The sequence below is a fragment of the Miniopterus schreibersii genome, assembly GCF_964146895.1.
Source record: "Miniopterus schreibersii genome assembly, chromosome: 2".
In the NCBI taxonomy this organism is placed as follows: Eukaryota; Metazoa; Chordata; class Mammalia; order Chiroptera; family Miniopteridae; genus Miniopterus; species Miniopterus schreibersii.
The window spans coordinates 33,014,097-33,019,637 of record NC_138102.1 but is presented as its reverse complement, the minus strand read 5'-3'; positions in this window follow the sequence as shown (position 1 = coordinate 33,019,637).

Sequence of the window (5,541 nt, the reverse complement as noted above, 5' to 3'; positions counted from 1 at the left end):
TTCATAGATTTTTATTTAACAAATATTGTTGAGCACCTATTATGAGCTAGGCACTACTTTAGATGCCAAGGTTATTGGATTGAGTAGAAAAGTCCCTGACCTCATGGAGTTTATTTGCTGGTGGGGGGAATGTAAGAGAGGTTAAAATACTCTAATGCCATGCGATACAACACACAAATATTTTAATAAATGGATATCCAATATGTTCTGAAGATTCAAAATATGGGTTTAACCTCCCAATAGTATAAAAGATATTTTTAAATGGGATTATTTTTCCTTAGTTATATGATTCAGTAATCCCAGTGACAATAAAACAAGAGTCATAAAAAAAAAGAGATAAGATGGAGTGTGGAATGAACAGAACTTTAGGTGTATGACTGATGTCATCATCGTCATCATCAGATATAATACAGTTTCTTTACAAGTCTATAAAATGCTCAAGTCCTTGAAAAAGGGAGTTGTAGAAGAGGTGGGGCAGGGACTAGGTACTTAAGGTAGATTGCCTTGGGAAATGAAGCTGCTGAGTAGATTTTAACTACTGCACATGGCCTTTCTCTGAGTTGTCAGAAGTGAGGTGTAATAAACAAAGGCAAGCAAGCTTCAGTAAGACAGACAACTCATACTAAAGTCATAATCAGAAGCCCTCTTCTTTGCAGCTTGCCTTTGCAAGGATAGTGTTGTTTCTCATGGCAACATTTTTCCCATAAATATCAGGATTCTTCTTGTAGTAATTAGACACAGGCATGGGCACACACACACACACAGAGGCATCATTATACAATGCTCCCTTTGGTAACTGCTGTCATCAGTTGTAGGTCTTTCCAAGGATTGTATGAGCCCTAGATAAATGCTTGTTCATTTCTCCAGGAAGCTTTTGGTATAAATAAGAAAATATGATTGTAAGTGGGCTGTTGGTACTCATGTGTGCAGCCATTGCATATTTTGTTTGTTATGAACTATGTTATGGGACTAATAAATTTTTGAAACATAAGTATAAGAAACCTTTGGCCAGGTGGCGTGGAAAAAGAATAAAGACACTTTGAGTCTTTTAAAGATCTACAATACTTTTATACAGTCACACACTGTTTAACGAAGGGGATGCATTCTGAGAAATCAGTCCTTAGGAGGTTTTGCCACTGTGTGAGCATCATAAAGTGTATTTATACAAACCTACCTGGTATAGCCTCCTACTTCACATGCAGGCTATATGATGTAGTCTATTGCCCCTAGGCTATAAACCAGTACAGCATGTTACTGTACTGCATACTGTAGGCAATTGTAACTCAATGCTAAGAATCTGTGTATCTAAACATAGAAAAGGTACAATAAAAGTACAGTATAAAAGGTTAAAAATGGTACACCTGCATAGGGCACTTGCCATGAATGGAACTTGCAGGACTCAAGGTTGCTTTGGGTGAGTCAATGAATGAGCGGTGAGTGAATGTGAAGACCTAGGGCATTATTATGCTCTACTGTAGACTTTGTAAACGTTGTTACACTTAGGTTACACTAAATTTATAAAACAGCATGAGATTAAATCAAGCATAAGAGAAAATGATGCAATTAAATGTGGTAACCACAAGACACATGAGGCCGCTGCTGGTGTAACATGGCCTATTCTTTAACAAAAAACTTTTTTTATATATGTAGAAAGAATACATCTTAAAATGATAAAGGGTATAGTATAGTAAATACATAAACCATCAACATAGTCACTTAATATCATTATCGAGTATTATGCACTGTGCAGAATTACATGTGCTATACTCTTATACGACTGGCAGCGAGGTAGGTTTGTTTACACCCGCATCACCACAAACATGTGAGCAATACGTTGGACTACGAGACTGTGACAGTGACGATGTCACTGGGCAATAGGAATTTTTCAGCTCCCTTTTAATCTTACGGGACCACTGTCGTATATGCAGTCTGGCGTTGACCGAAATGTTGCTATGTGGTACATGACCGTCTATCTGTTCATCGCCAAATACTCATCAAACCCTAAGTGTATAAGGCTTGAATAAAAAAGAGGGAACCTAACCAAGGAAGCCTTTAGCAAGTGCTAAATGATGGTGAGGATAACGAAAACTGCGGCAGCGGAGTGGGAGCTGACCAAATCTGAAAATCACACAATCTTCAGCATCTTGGCCAGTGTGCTGCGTGTTCTGTAAGATAAAATGACTTCTTGAGAGATACCAGTTGATGCTGGACAAGGGATTCTCCCCTCCCCTCCTCGGGCTCCAAGCACAGGGAGGGTTTTCTAAGGGAGGTTGGATTAGGAGCAGCTTCAAGCAGCGGCCCTTGTCTCATGGCCTGGGGGAGGCATCAGTGTTTGGTCTGAGGGAATTTCTCAGGTTCAACAGTAGAAGCTCCAGATGGAGAAGAAAGAGATCTGGTTCCTGGTGTGACCACGGAGGTGAGGGCAGGAAGCATGGGAAGGCAGTGTATGGGGCGTTTAGGGACCAAAGGTAGCAAAACTCTTTATAACGGTGGTGATTCATTCATGGCCCTTTATGTTATGAGAATTAACATTTGGCTTATAAAATTAACCATATTATATCACTTCAGCATTTTGGAGATCATTGACATAGTACATTAAGAACCCCTGGCATAATAAATATATAACTTTGGGATTCTGTAGAGGTCTAATGAATAAATACAACATTTAAGTGCATTCCTGAGAACCTAGTCTAGATTCACTTGATACACTAGATAAACTCACTATTAGTGGGTTTGCTCTGTATGGCTGAGTTAATGGTGAGTGCTAATGCATATTTACTCAATACTCAAAGAATAGTCTGAGTGATGACTCTATGTGTAGTTGGAAACCCCATATCTATAAAGATGTATTTGAAAGCTTTAAAAATTCTTACTAAACATTAGAATTATATAATTTTTATTTTTATTGTCTGTCCTTTTAAACTCACCTGATCACTATATGGCAGGACTTTGTTTTCATTACAACAAATGAATAGCATAATTATCCTATACTTTTATACTACATGGTCTGGGGAAAATTAATAAAAATCATAATTGTGCTGTGTATAAAGTGAAATATTCCAACACATAGCCCGGCAGTAACAATTTGGAAATTAAAAAGAAAATTCTATTCCCTATGTATGCAACTTCTGTGTTTATGACTTATCAGTGGTATATCTTAAAACATTTTTCTTTTTAATGCAAAGGTTGGCAACTTGATGGGAATCTCAGTTTTGTTGAAAACAAAAAATTGGAAATACCTATTTTTCAAAATGTTTCTGAAACGAGCTATTTAGTTTTTAGGAAGAATGTTTCAAAAGGCTTTACTGGGCTTGTCAAATACCTCACTTTACCTCAATATTCTTGGAGATGGTTGGGAAAGATGGGATAATGTCCTTGTTACACTTTGACCAATGAAATTTTAAATCAGTTTTATTAAGAGTATAATTTACATAGAATAAAATTCACCACTTTTAAGCCTACAGTTCTATGCATTTTGACAAATGCTTAAAATTGCACAACCACCACCAAAGTCAGGATATGGAACATTCCCATCACCCCAAAATGTTTCCTCATGCCTGCTGTAGCCAATTCCTTTGGCAGGTTTCAGGTCCCTGATCTTTCTGTTATTACGCTTTACTTCTGGTAGCTGGGTAAATACCTAGGACTGAGATTGTTAGTGTGTGCTTCACTTTATAAGAAACTGCAAACTGTTTTTGAAAGTAACTGTACTACCAGTAACCTATGAGTTAGGGTTGAGAGCCTCATCAAAACTTGCTATCATCAGTAATTTTTTATTTTAGCTATTTTATTGGGCATGTGTTGTGGTATGCATTATGGTTTTAATTTGTACTTATCTAACTATTAATATTGTTGAGTGTCTTTTCATATATTTATGAAAAGCCATTGCCATGTGCTTAATTTGCTTCAGTTGCCATTCTTTGCTGAAGTTTGTTAAATTTTTTTGCTCATTTAAAAAAAATGAGTTACTTACCTTCTTATTATTGGGTCTTTATATATTCTAGATCAATTATTTGTATAATGTGATTTTGATATTATCACGTTTTTCATATATATTTTTAAAAACTTGGAGCCACAGATTTAGCTCATCTAATTTATGGAAAATGTCCTTCATATTTCCTAACTGGCCAAGCGAAGGCTCCTTTCAAACCAGTCAGTCAAATCAGGAAAAAAAATCTGACTTCATTGTTCTACTCTAACCAATATATCAATATGAGTCTTTGTGTCAGTCCCCTCACATCTGAATTCCAATTCCAATTCCAATTCCAATTCCAATTCCAATTCCAATTCCAATTCCAATTCCAATTCCAATTCCAATTCCAAGATAAGTAAGTAAATGCTTAGGCATTTGCCACAAATTTGTCATCCCTTGGTTGAAAAAAAAAAAGTATGTTCTTTCAGTATTTCAAACCAATGCTCCTTTGTTGGCTCTCACAGGATTATGTTCAAGAGTAATATACTTAAGATACTTTTTTGGTGTAAATAGGTGAGTGTGGAAAATTGTTATTAGAAATAAAAATATTAATGGAAAATTGTCTTCACTCTCATTCACTTTATAGTATTTCTATATTCAAAATATTCCAACACAGGTGAAAATACCCCATTTTAAAATTCTTAAAGAGGTACATATACAACTGAGAAAGATAAGAAGCCTTTCTCAAACGCCAATATTTTGGGTTGTTCCTTTAATTGGCGTTCAAAGTCTTTCCATCCTGAGCCAATGAACCATAATAAGATTAGGGATGATGAGAGTAAGGTATTCCTTTATTAAGGGGAGAATCCTGCTATAAAGAGTATGTGAGAAAGCAGAACTCAGGGCAGCTCAAGCCTTTTAAGCAGGTCAATTTTCGGGAAATCATACAAATGGAAGTTAAAGAAATGGACAACATAGCCCTTGGACAACTTCAGGAACTCCCAGTGATATCCATACCACAGTTTTGTTCTAAATAAATGTGGATTTTAAAGGGGTAAAGGCTTGAGAGGCAATAGGATGTCACATATTCCAAAGAAGAGAAGTTGTTTTCTACTGGAAGAGAGAGTTTTCTAGATGGAAAACAGTGATGTTTTTAGTCAAATGAGGTTCATAACCTGAATTTCTTCAACTCTTGTTAATGAGAAATTTTAATGCCCTGACACCATGCCCAGGGCTGGGGATCGAGCCTGCAACCCTTTGATATACTGGCCAATGCTCTAACCACTGAGCCATACTGGCCAGGACTCACTCTCCACTTTTTTAGAGGGGCTGCTGGTAGTCTTATTTATAAGTACACATAATACTTTTCTTATTACTGTGAATCAGCTATCATCATCACACCATATTTAAGTCTTTGATTAATTCCCCCTCATATGGTTTTCTTGGGGACAACCTCAATCTGTATCAATGGGAGACCTAATTATTAGAGTATTTAATTAAGAGTTTCTTTTAGGTACTTTTCAAAGAACAATTTAATATTTGAGAAACTTTACCTTATTTGTATCTCTAGAAATTAATAGTGAAGAAATCTTGACAGTTGTCACAAAGACTCAAATAGACCAAACATT